Source organism: Calonectris borealis, chromosome 4, assembly GCF_964195595.1.
Source record: "Calonectris borealis chromosome 4, bCalBor7.hap1.2, whole genome shotgun sequence".
In the NCBI taxonomy this organism is placed as follows: domain Eukaryota; kingdom Metazoa; phylum Chordata; class Aves; order Procellariiformes; family Procellariidae; genus Calonectris; species Calonectris borealis.
Window position 1 is genome coordinate 41,457,139 of NC_134315.1, and position 14,057 is coordinate 41,471,195.

Consider the following 14,057-nt stretch of genomic DNA (forward strand, 5'->3'; position numbering starts at 1 on the left):
GCCTGTATTCACTAATCATGTTTCTACTTTCAATGAGGTTCTGAATGTCTCCCCTGCCCCCCACCACTCACTAGAAAATCCTCCCTCATTATCTTGACTGATTGCTTCAATTAGCAAGCAACTCAGTCACTCACATTATGTGCTATGCTTCAATTCCAGGAAGGTAAAGGTTCAGTGATATACTTCAGGTTTACTTAATTGAAGGAAAATTAACTTAAATGCTCTATGGACACAGGGCTGGGGTAGACTGCCTGAATAATGCTCATATACTGTTCGCACGAGCCAAGACCTTCCTTGATCACAGATTGCTTTCTCTATATATTTATAGAGACATATATTTCTTTTTATATTTACCTCAGAACAACAGATGGGTAATGGAGATTTCCACTAGAAATGCTGGGAGTTTAAGACTTGGAGCCAGTAAAACATCCACTATTAGGTAACTCATTGAATCAAAATAGTCCTGTTACTTTTAGAGTTATTATTTTCTGATCATTGTGATTTATTCTCAATAGATATTCAATGATATTTGCTTTAGTAAAACTAATGATTCTTCAAGTTTGACTTTTTTTTATTTTTAAGTACTTAAATACAAAGACTAATTTGGACCTTTTTTCCCTTAAATTATATGAAATACTGTTTACATTTTATCTGCCAATGCACTTTTGTCAGTTACCATTGGTTCTATGTTGCATTTAGCCTATCAAATTCCAAGTCTAGGGTTCAAATAATTTAATCATCCAATTTTCTTACTGCATTTCAGATTTTTATATCAGTTCAGGTTTTCTAGCTCTAGAAAATGGACTAGGGTGCATATGCATACATGAACAGGCAGCAGTACTTTCTGGAGTTTCCTCTTCCTTCACAATTCTGAAAACTAGTCAGCAAGACTGAGACCTGCTGTATGCTTGACACCTATTATTCACATGATTTAATCACAGGAGTGTACCACAATGTGAATAATGTCTTCCAAATCTACGGTAAATATGTAAATTATACTCTTGAGAACATAGTAAGAATTGTACTAAATGTTAAAGGGAGAAAACCTGTTGAGAGTACTGCACATCAGTAATTTGGCTGGCTATTACCAGTGTGGTTATTTTTCTGAAGGGAAAAACAGAGGAGAAAAAACTGAAAAAAGGATTTTGTGGCTTTTTTTTTTTTAAACTGTACATTAGAATAGGTAACAAAGTTACATGAACATGTTTATCGTAGCCAATTTCGGGTTTTCAATCTGTTCTGTATTTAGAAATGGATTTATACGCCCCTCAGCAATTATCAGAAGTGGAACATTTTCAGGGAGAAAAATACTTTATGTTGAAAAGTGACATTTTTTCCATGCTTAAAATACAACTTTATTAACATGTGTGAGGAAGATGACAAAACTTACATGTTACTAAACTTATTTTGCACCAGCAAAGATATAACTGTACCATCTACAGGAACAGCCATTCAAAAAAGAAGCTTGCCAGACACATCACAGTTATGATCTGTTTTCTCTTCTGAATATAAGGGAGACTTGCAGTAGCTCTTATGTCATTAGGAAGTAAGTCAATAGACACTAGCGAATTTTGAATAACAACGCAGTATAAGAAGAGGTCACTGTTAAAGTAGGGGTTGGAATAGTTCAAGCTACTTTATTAATAGCAGAAAATTGCAAAGCCACTCAGCACACAGAAGTACAATTCACATGTAGTTTAAATCTCATGCAGCTTTCGAGTAAGAAAGCCATACAGAAAACCTAATTAAAATTACAGTAAAGCCGAAAGCCTGCATAAAATCCATAGAGTTTTTTAAAACACTTTTAGAGTTTCTTAAAAAAAAACTCAGATATTCTTACAGTGTACCTCAGGTTTTTACCAGAAGTCATACCACGCATGCTAAGAAGGGTCAGGGTAACCTAAAACAATACCTGGAGATATGAAAAAAAATGAATGTAGGGTTGGAGGCACTGGAAAATAAACAAACAAAGAAAAAATCATCTACCTACACACAGTCAGTCAACAATTCTTAGGGTCACATCTCCATCAGGGCCTCAGCACCAAGAACATGGCCCTGCTGTAGCCAACTCACCTTCAAACATGGAAGAAACATCTTAGTGTGGATACACATTAAAAAAAGATCCCTGGAACAGTCAGGTATTACTTAGCATTACACAAGATTTTCCACACCAACTAATCATTCTCCACCCACAAAAAACTTTCTACACCTTCTTGAGGAAGGTGACAGTTTTATGTAAGACACCTAACCCTGATCCTAGTTTCTTCAGGATTTCTAATTACAAGGTTGAGAAATTAAGGACTCACTTTCCAAAAAATATCCTCCCTTGTGATACCACGAGAGAGATTCACTCCTTAAGCAATTGGCAATTTAAACTGTTCTCAACAGTTTGAAACAAAGAATCAGGGATCCTTACAGGAAGGCTACAAAAGAGAAAACACAGGTTTTCTGCAATGTAAGAAATCCATAAAAGTAAAATTTGAACAGTAAAATGATCAGCAGTGTAAAAAAATCTTCAGGTTAACTATTAGTTATTTATTTTTAAGCTTCTTAGAAGTAACACCATTTAAAAGTACAAAAAAAAAAAACCCAAGGAGACAAAGATCCTGTTCTCTGTGGGATTTGGACTTTTTTTTTTCCCCTCCAAGACAACACTAAGCTTCAGGTTATTACTAGTAGAATAGTAGTAATTATAAGATGCTATCATGCATTATAAGCAATTGTTAATGGCCTTTCTTATGCTTTTTCCAAGTAAACGAACTATCCCATCTCTAGTCAACAGCAGCAACTGAAGTAACGATTATCCACTATTTTTTTAAAAACAGCCCTTCACCTTCCGCCTTTTACCCCATTTGGAAATGCAATGTGAAATCTTAGTTTTTCTTAGCTCTCAACTTTTAGATCAACCTGAGCTTTGAAAAACCTCTGGAAGCATCTGAGTACCTAAAAAGAAGGTGAATCTAAAGGAAACAAACCCAGCCCTTTGATAAGAGGTTGGAATAGCAAGTACGCACATTAAAGTAAAGTGGAGGAAGAAGCCACAGGGAATATTATGGAAAAATAGTGGAGTATTTACCATTTTAGAAAAGGGAGGAAGTGGATTCTACAGGACAGGGGTATGGAAAGCAGATCAGAAGGCTTCTGCTTACCTCAGAAATTATTAAATACTTACTTGCTTTACAAGTAAAAACTAGCACAGCAAGTTTGAGCAGTTTCAAAGAAACACACGATACATTCGGATGCAGGGCATTTTAAGAATCCAAAGATAAATAACAAAGTAGCCTAATAAAGAAGAGTTAAACAGACTGCATAAATTATGTTGGACAGATTATTTCTAGAAAATTATATTGTCACAAATGTGACCTACCTATAACATCAAAGAAGTGCTGAAACCTCATGTAAGCAGAAGCAGTTTGAACCAGCTGTCATTCATTATGGGTTTCTAGCTTAGCTGAGGGTTAGACCCTCAAGTCTCTGTTGACAGATGTTTGAGTAATACTTTATTTGGTTGCTTTTGCAAGAAAGGGCTGAAATGATTGCCTCTGCTGACAGGAATCTTAGCAGTAACTTGAATTTGCAATGGTACCTATTTCTCACAGGTCATCTGATGCAATTTCAGCTATGTAATAAGTAGCTTTGAATCTTCCTCAATTTCGTCAAAGAGACTTCTGAGTAGCCTTAAGGTCTCAGGCAGACAAGTTGTTAAAGCTTAGTACCAGGCAGAGGGCCTCAGAAACCTAAAAAAAAGAGGAAAAAATATGCATAAAGTCTTTCATACTAAACAGACAGTTTAAGTTAAGTGAGCTGAGGGGTCCATTTAAAGGTGGTTATCTTTTTAAGGGAGTTTAAATGTAAAATCACTACCCTTAAATTAAAGCTGTTATTGAGTATCAAGCAATAAGTTATGTTACACCACTAACAGTATGAAATTAAGTTGCCTTTGAAGGGTGCTGCACTCAGTTTAAAATTGCAGTTTCTGCAATTCTGTGAGAGGTAGGCACATTCCTAAGAATCCGTCAAGTTTATCTATATTGTATTTTTGCACTTTTCTGTGACAAATGTCTAATTTTCTTCACATCATATAAACATTAGATATGCAATACTCTCAAAGGACTCAAAAGGAGAAGCAGAAGCATTCTTCAGCATCTTCATTTTAAAGGGATATTTAGGTGAGAATTTCTGTTTAATACTATGCTTCCGATATCCTCCATTAAGGATCACAACACATATAGAGCTAACATGCCAAAAAGAACCCAATGTTTGACCTAAGAAAGGTAAGAAGGAAGTGAAAAGATAAAATTGTTTTGCCTGGATAAATCGGGGGAACAGGTAAAGAAAGAGAAATATATGGATATACGGCTGTAATTTGGAAAAGGTTCTGAAGGTAAGAGACATTCCTGAATTTTTTTATTTTTTCTTTCAGACAATTCTCTGAAATTTCCAGAGTGACATTTTGTTAAAAGTCAGATAACATACTGATAGGCTCACTGTTTTCCAGTAAAAACTTAGAAAAGCTAGCAGGAAACAAAATGTAAAAGGCAACAAAAAGCTGAAGTAAACTTACAAGACGACTGTTAGGACAAAGATTTCCTTTTCACAGATTTAGGTGAGCAGCTACCGCTAGAAAGTAGAAATATCAAATCCAAATCTATTCATAAATGTTTTGGAAGAGGTGATTATCTTGTGATATGATAATTTTTGCGATAACATTCAGCAAAATGAATGCTAAGATGAGAAATACCGAAAAAAAAATTTACTGAAAATTCTACCTGAATGAAAAATATTGCTGACAAAGTTCAATGCTGAAAAACATAAAACAAGATCTATGACAACTCTAACTTTGCAGTGATGGGTTCTGAGTTGATTCTCCCCATCCAAAAGTGAGATACTGGATGTACAGATGGGTCTAAGAGGCAAAATAGCCCCTTTTGAAAATCTCAGACACATTACATTTTGCTATGAAGAATTCAGGTCTCAAACAGAAAATAAAAAACGGAAGATGAGAATATGATTTATACAGAATCCCAGACTAACACTTACCTCTTTAAATAACACTGGAAATACCCTTGCTAGTTGCCTGCTGACCTGTTTATGTTCTGCAAGCATTGTTTTCATACTTGAAGTTTATTGTCTATGTATTTTGCCTCTACTGTTTCTCTCCAGTCATGCAATTTATACAAATATAGTCACAATTTTACTAGTATGCTCAACTACTGCTTCCCTGGGATATTTCCCAACATTACCTTTTCTAGACCGTCATCTCTCTCATGGTTCACATTCTGCAAGTGCCTGCAGAAAGTCCACAGTGGTCTCCCTTTTCTGAAAAACATCCTAAGTGATGTAGAATCTCTACCAACACAGCAGGATGAGGTAACAAGGGCAGCACTTTTGCTATGATACTTGACTGATACTGTTTGTTTATTCCCTCTATTTCTTGCAGATACACTGAAACGCAAAACCCATCACAGTAGTAGCTGTCTCCTTCTGAAATGCAAGGCATAAAAAAATATTGGCAAGCAAAGTACTCACATATTCAACTGATACTGTAATAAACACGATTAATAATTTCTTCCTTACTGAAAGAGAGAAAAATGGATGAGCTTAAGTGCAATGTTATTCAAAGAAGATAATGCAAGGGCTTAAAGTAATAGGTACGCTCAAAACCATATTAGAATAATATGGCTGGAAACAGTATTTCTGGCATTTCTTAAAGCTCTTGCTTTTGGATTCTTTTTCTTTCAAATAATCACAAATTCTGTTTATCCTAAAATATGGGCAGTGTTGATCTTTTTCTTCTTTTCATTTTCAACAACAGGAAGTATGAAGATAAAACTAGAAAGGAGAATCTGCTTCTGCTACCAGTGCTAAAACTACGAGCTCTTTCTTCTCTCTTCTCCCAGACATGTATTCCAGACATTAAATGCAAGAAGCAGTTTCTGAAACAGAAAAGCATAGCTTTGATTTGTAAAGAAGGAAAAAATTAGAAGGTTGGGTGTGAGGAAAGCAGAGGAAAGGAAGAGAAAGGGGATTAAATCTCCCTTTCAGCTACAAAAATAGTTCTAACTGAACTTACGATAAGGACTATGTGACTTACCTGCTAGTAATGATAATAAGAGAGCTGGAACTAACTGCGTCTATCCATCATTATGTGCAATAGTGTATTTGTCTTTGACATCAGGAAAATCTTTCTTTTTGAGGGAGTAGATACACATTTAGAGATGCAAGAAATGCAAACCAGCAATTTCCATAGAGATTTTAAGAAAATATTCTTGGGTATCTTCTCTTAAAAGTTAGAAAAAATTACACAAATTATAGTGATTATATCTGCAATGCAGGCTCAGTGTTACAAATAAGGGCCCACATGAAGAATAAAAAGTGAAAATAAAATTGAATTTCTCTTAAAAAGAAAACCCCACAATTTTGAAATATCCTCTATATTGCAGACAGCTTTATAATTTTAAAATTTAAGAACTTAAGCTTTTTATAATAAGCTGCATAATTTAACATGTTTATCTGAAGTTCGTATTTCTAAGCTATTGAGAATTTTTATGCAGAAAAAGGGCTGATCTTGTCAGCTTATTGGGAAGTTCTTTAGTTTTTAACCTTTTCTCAAACACAAAGGCCTTGCTGCAAACTCGCACTATCGCTCCATTATTCAAAGCTGTTCTTATCTTCTCTATGACTTACAGAACTGCAGCTAACCTTTTTCCTGATAAGACAATGTTGGCTACTGTTATCTGCAAAAAGCAGCAAATGTCAATCTTCTATGAAAAAAATATAGCTTAAAGACTAAACTGTTTATATTATAGTAGACACATCTGTCTACGTTTGCCAATGAACTACATTAATATAGAAAACGTATCATAATTTATATGCTTTATTTAGAGGAACATGCTATAGGTTCTATTTGCAGTAGGAGTCAACTTTTTATTTTGTATAATGACTAACACTGGAGCAATAAAAATAGAATGATACTCTAGTAAATTATCTGACTTAAAGTTCAGATTTAAAAGCATTATTTTTGCATGAATAGCGGGCTTACTTTACATGGAACAGGATATTATTCCTTAAATCACTCCAAATACAACATGAATTTTTAACAGGAAAGCACTGAGCCTATTTTAGAATAGAAATCTTGAATTCAGGTAAGTTCAAGCTTAGCAAAAACTCGTTAGTTTTAAGTTGTTATGAAAAAACTCAAGGGTAAGCAAGGATTATTCTTTACCTGATTTTACCATTTCTGTTAAAAATTAATATTAAACTAAGCTATGTTTTGAACCTTTTTTTTTTTTTCATATTTTTAAGCATATTTTTCGCTTTAGTTCCCACAGGAAAACCCATAAAAAATACACATAATAACAATCATTGTGGGATACGTAGGATATTACAACTGCGTAACATGAACTACTGAGAACACCATTTAACTTTAGATCCCACATTCAGTTAATGATGTATATGCTGCTGCCCAAGTTGTTAAGACTAGAGTTATCGAAGTAGCATGGTTATCAGCTAGAGCACAGGTACAGCAACAGAGATTGGCATGTTCCAGCCAACAGACTTCCTGGGTCTCATAGCCTGTGCTGACCTCAATATTACAGCCCTGGTAACAAGTCAGGACGTGAGCTACTTAATTTACTGATAACTTAGGTATGCTTACATAGGCTATGGTTACAATTGTATTTAAATGGACTTACAGTGAAAAGACCAAAGATCACCCGAGCTAGCTTACTCTGCTGAGTACACCTGGGGATTAAGTGTCCACATTAAAGCTCACTCAGGTAGACAACAAAAAAACTCCAATCGTTCTTCTCCCCCTTCAAAAATTAAATACATAAGCATAACAGAAATAAATACTGTTAGCATACCTGATGGGACTCATACTGTGAGAAAAATGCAGAAGACACTGCAAACGAAGAAAGAGCTAAATGAGTAATCAAGACAACTTAACTGAGGTGGATGTCTTCAAAGTTAGCTATGTGCTAAAGTGTGCTGCTGAGGGTCAGCACAGGTCTGAAAGGTCTATTACCTAAAGCCCGAAAACCCTCTCTGACATCCATGCAATTTTAAATAACCTGTCAAATTAGGTTGTCTCCTCTCATTTACAGGTCCGAGATTTGTACAAGATTCAAGATACTGACTGTCACATTCCGTCCTCACATTGACTAAAGGTCTATGAAATCATTTGCTGAAGCAATATTACTTTCCTAGTACTGGGACAGTACACATGAAATAACCTGTAGCACTTTTAAAAGCCTGCAAGAAAAATACAGAAACAGACTTACACAGTAGATAAGGCTGGAGTAGAATAAAGTATACAAACAACGATACCTGATAATGAGAAGACACACAACAGGTTCACTGAGAAGCTGCTGCAGCAGTATGGTTTGACTCTCTGGTAAGCCAACCTGGTCCTGGTCCTGCTGCTTTTCTCAGGAACTCCTGCCATTCCTGCATAGGTGCTCGGCTGTAATGGTTCCCTGCAGGGTCAAAACACTCATTTTGGAGACGAAACATGGAACTCTGGAACAGTTCTCTTGAGGTGAGAAAAGGCATAAGAGAGTGAGTGAAAGCTTGCAGTCAACCATGGGGAAAGGACTAGGATCTTTAAGCAGCGTGCATCTGTTACATCAGTTCAACCATACGGCCAAAAGCACCTAAATAAGGAATGGCTGGATCTCCTTTTGCTCTATTTCAGAGGCTTGAAAATAATTCATTTTGTGTACTAATCATTATTTTAGCATTATTTGAGCTTCTTACTTGGTTTTCCTTAACGATCTGTTTATTTCTCCTTTTTCACCCCATTACAAAATGAAATAGTTTAGAAATCATTGGAAGATATTTAAAGATTAATGAAAGTGACTGAATGTTACTAATTCACCAATCAAAGGAGAGTGTTTTGTGTGCTTTATAGAGCTAGGAACAATGACGGTATTTATTAATTTTACACTTACTACTACAATGTTTTATTATTACACAGCCATGTAGTTATGGCTGTCTTCTTAAGACAGGAAAAGAAAAATATAGACATATACCAGAACACACAACTACAGCTGGCCAGTAACACCTAAACCTCCTCCCCACCCCAACCCCGGAAAAAAAAAAAAAACCAACAATGCTTTAGTTCTCATTGTATTCAAGGTGACTGTGATATCTGTGATACTAGGTCTGACCTCATATATACCCTAAAACATTACAGCACTCAAAAATCACCACAGCAGACCTAAAGAAGGTTGGGAAGAGCCTCTCTGAGGAGGTACTATAATAAGAGACCAAGTACCAAAGTATTCACTCACCTCATAAATCATAAAAAAGGCAAATTAACCTGTGCAGGCAAGCTATTAACATGAAAATCCTTAGTAGTGAAGGGATTTTTAGTCCCCAGAAAACTGATGTGCAGTAAATATCGTAATGCAACAATATCAGGGCCTGTCACTGCCAAAGAGGATACCCACCCCACGCTCACTCCTGGGTACCCCCAACTGCTTACTCCTGTCCTCTCCCTCCGGTGTTGACTTGTCTTTGTGCCTTTGTGCCTAGCCAGTTTGGCCGAAATCTGCTTCTCTCTTGCATCTGGTCTCCTCCCAGCTGAACTGACCCGGTTCACACTGTTCCATGTGCACAGCTTCCTGATAGATAAGCCAATTCATTAAGAGAGACAGACACAGGGTCAGGGCAGAACCTCATGGGAAAGAGGGCTGCCTGTTTTGGCTTATCAAAAGTGATGTGCCTCCAACAAGTTTCTGCAGTGGTGGTTGTCTGATTAGCTGAGATATGCCCAAACAAGGCTAGAAAGCAAAAATCGACTTCATGCAGCAGAGAAAGTAAAATACCAGAGATCTTCAACACTCCATCTGTGAGTCAGAGGGGACCCTGACCCTGGACAGCTGTCAGTATGGGTGTTGGCAAAGGAGGAAAAACATACCAATAAAGAATTTATATTAAAATTTGCATTAAATTTGTATTGAAATATTAGCATCAATTAATATTAGCAATGAACATTGGACAATATATCTTTTTAGAGAAACAAAAATCCCACTCCATCTCCCCCAAGCCTTCAATACAACTCACCAATCATGCATGTACTGGACACAAATTCCTCCTTGACCTTGCTGGCTATGTTCTAAAGCATGAGATTTTGATATTTTTGTTTTAATAGAGAGCTAAAAGTGTTCTGATGAGAACATGGAGAATGCAGAGGGGATTACCTAAATCCTGGAAGTGGAACAACAACAAAAAAAAAGGCTTTGAACAGAAACACCAATTCAGATTCCAAGTCCCAAAGATCCCTCCAAAGGGATACAGCCTCATTTTTTTTCCTCAAATACAAAACAGAATTATGTCAAACATTTTCGTTTTTACATCACTGCTCACCAGTGGAAAGTTTGCTGAACTTCTGAGGCGTCTAGGAGTCTGAACCATCTCCTCTCTTTCCACACATCACCTTTGAAGATTAAGTTGTAATAATCATTTTGCCTTGGTCATGAAAAGAGTTATTCCATTGTATTTATCATACTACAGTGTATTTTCCCTACTCATTTCAGATGTTTTAATTTCAAATGGTTCTCAATATTAGTACATTTTTAATTAAACGCACTCCCGTTGTATTTCATGTTGCTTGATTGTCAGACACACTACATTGTGAACCTAACTTTTTAAGCATTATTTGAATAAAATACATCCTGCCGACACCTGCTTTTGGTTCATCCAGAGCCTTTGTCCTGCTTCCCTTGTAGTTTCATTTTTATCTCATGCAGAATAATCTCCTGCAACCAGGAAAGACCTCCATATGCTGGGCATACATTTTTCAAGGCCATTAAACATCTCTGCTAGGACTTCAGTTTGCTCTTTACTCAGGACAGCTTCTCTTCTTAAGCAAGAAGTGATTCATGATGATGATTAATCTAACTTGTTGCTAAGATGAAACTGTACCAGTACAGCAAAGCTCACAAATCTTTCCAGAACATTTACAGATCATTGCAGCTTCTTGTAGTTCTAGATCGGTATTAGTTAGTATATATTTATGTCAATCTTTTAAGTTGGGGGCAAGACCATCAGAAAACTCACTAAATCAAAATCCAAAAGTATATCAAAGCCATGCCTGTAATAAAAATACTTTCACTCAAAGCCAAGGCCGTGAAATCAACTATGAATAACTAATCAACTATGAAATAACTAGACACACTAATCTCTTTCAGTGCCCTCCCAATCACTAGAACAATTGCTTTTTTTTTTAAATGCTAAAATAACATAACAATTGTATCCCTTCCCTCTGTAGAGATATGAGGATATTTTATACCAAAGACAATTTATGATCAATGCATCAACGCAGTATTATGCAAGTCAAAGTCAGCTTCAAATGAAAAGTTTTAACAGGTTTTAATATGACATTCAATCACAAAATACTTAAGAGCAATAAATTGTTTGCTGGTACAGCTTCATGAAAAAGGCTATATGTAATATAGAGAATACAAAAATGTTCCAACAGTGATGTGCGAAAAAACCTACAGAATACTTGAGTTACTGGTCTTAAATTGCTATATCACAGCTTAAAAAGGAATTTGATTAAGTATTCAGGCTAGCAATCTCCCACCATATCAGCACCTATTTTTCTGTAGTTCACACAAAAGCACAACTACTTTATCTGAAATTATGACAGCTGTCAACTAATTTTATAACTACAAGAAGCTGGAGCTTAAGTTACTACTAATACATAAGCTCAAGTAAGTTCATGAACTCACCTTTAGTTACTTCCATAGGTTCCAATGGAATGGTTTCAATTAAGAGAACTCTTAAAACCAGACTACATTTTTTTCCATTAGCTTTTTTCTTAAGTAATTCTTAAAGTGGGCATAAACAATGAACCAAACCACATAATACTCTCAGGAGGAAAACAAGGGGAATCACTTAATTTTACAGTTGGAGAAAGCAGACATAAAGAAGTTGCTATAAATGACTTATGCAACGATATAGGGATAAAGACTCTATGTAATCCCAGATCATAAGCCAGTATGATACGAAAGGCATAGTACATTCAACTTGATCACCTATGAAACAAGCAAATACGCACAAGTAAAAATAACTAGAGAGTCTTTTTGTATATTAAAACTCACTTATATTGATAGTAATGAAATGCTTTAACTACATTAATTATATTCTCTAGCTTACACTTTACAGTTAAACTAAGGTTGAGAGGAAGATTTGTTTCACATTTTTTAATACAGTGTGATCACCTATATGAAACATTATTTTAAATGCCTTATGTGTGCATATATGTTTACAACACAATACGAAAGTTTTCCAAATATATTCCCTGAGGATTGGTTTTGCATTTGCCTGTACATTTTATGGTCATTTTACATAGCAATAGGGGAGAATTTTTTTTTTTTTTTTTTTTTTTTTTTAAACACAATAAAAAATATGCCTCTAAATCCACAAAAATTGGCCAGGAGGGAAACAAAAAAGTCAGAAGCACACGTAATAAAATGAGCTATTTTAACACTTGAAACTGACTCAATTCCAAAATGTAGATTCCCTTTAATTCTATTTTCCATGTTTTTTCAGACACACATTTGCCCCTTCATTCAGTTCAAACATAGCTTAAACAAACATGCAATAAACAAGTTTTCATGAATAGGTACATTGGGACTTTGCATAGAAACTTCTTCACTTCTAGCTCACTATGGGCTCAGAGAACAAATCCTTCAGCAGTAAAATACTAACTTGACCCATTCTCTCTCCTGCTGCCCAGTTAGTTGTTGACACCACAGCGTGGTGCTCCAACTGAAAGTTCAGATGCAAATGTTTGTATGCAATGTCATAAGCTGGATCACAGAAATGATGTGAATGGAAAAAAAAAAATACCATACCCAAAAAAAACCAATACCCCTCATGATGTATTTTCAGAAGAGTATACTTAAGTCACATCAGTTACAAAATGCAGTTCGTAGCACAGTCAGATGGGAATGAGCAGCAGTGGGAGGAAATCCCTTAAGCTGCCAAAAATTTCAGCTTTGTGAAACTATTCTCAGCATTCTTGGAAAGTATTCAAGGCTCTCTAACTGCAGTTCTCTTAATCCAGTTCATATTTCAACATGCACTTGAAGTGCAGCAACTCCAGGTAAGATGAGAATAGACAAAAAGTGTGAAAGTTTATGATGACCTTGCAGTATGTTTTAGAAATATAATTGTGTCTTTGATTAAAATACCCTGATGCGTAATATTCTTTGATATCGCTTATGCTAAAAATTAATCATTATAAACCTAACGTTGGCAAAATTATATTTCTGCTGATTCCAGAGCCTATCATCAAGTTATTTTGCTTTATGGCCTATGAAGCGTCCTTTATGATAACTGGAAAGGTAAAGGGGAGGAGAAAAACAACACACATTGCTGTATTAAAACATCAGTGCTCCACACTACTGCTTATTGTTGTTAACCTATAATTAGAGCAGTTTTCTCCCACATAGTAAAAAAGCCTCACTACTTCCAAATCAAGCATCTGCTCTGGATAGAGCCTAAAGAGGATGAGTTTTATAACCATAGATATATCATCTTTCTCTCTTAGATAAGGTCACATTGCATAAACAAAGCTACTAAGTTTACTACACCTCATGAAATAAGCTGTAGGATGCTCAAGTGAAGGAATATCACAGTTCTATCAAGTTCATGCCTTCTTTTCCCCATTTGGAACATTCAAGTCACAAGTGTTTTAACTAGTACCTTTGTACTGATTGCATCACCCTAAGTATCCCACAAAGAACACAACACAGACCTCTATCGCACAGAAATCTGCCTAGATACCACAGAAGCAACATACTATCATTTTTTGCAGATTTAATACCTTTCCTGAAGAAGTGTATTTTGCTGCCTGAGAATTATAAGTGAACTACTTAGATTTCGCCACACAGAGTTTAAAAAAGATCCTAGAAAGAAACTGAAAAGGAAATATAGGTGGCATGAGGTGTTTGGAAAGATAACTGTAATGCCAAATAATCTTAAGGTGGAAAATATTACAACTGTGACTGTTCAAAATGATGTTAGCTTCCAATGTCAAAACA

General features: G+C 35.6%; 1 long non-coding RNA gene across 1 annotated transcript; it reads right to left on the reverse strand.

Moving 5' to 3' along the window:
- Nucleotides 1–624: 624 nt before the first annotated feature.
- LOC142081937 (uncharacterized) lies at nt 625–13,864 on the reverse strand. The gene is made up of 4 exons (XR_012673515.1): nt 13,841–13,864; nt 8,329–8,477; nt 7,866–7,903; nt 625–3,737 (listed from the first exon to the last, which is right to left on the reverse strand). It is a non-coding gene; the product is annotated as an uncharacterized LOC142081937 (long non-coding RNA).
- Between the last annotated feature and the right edge of the window lie 193 nt (nt 13,865–14,057).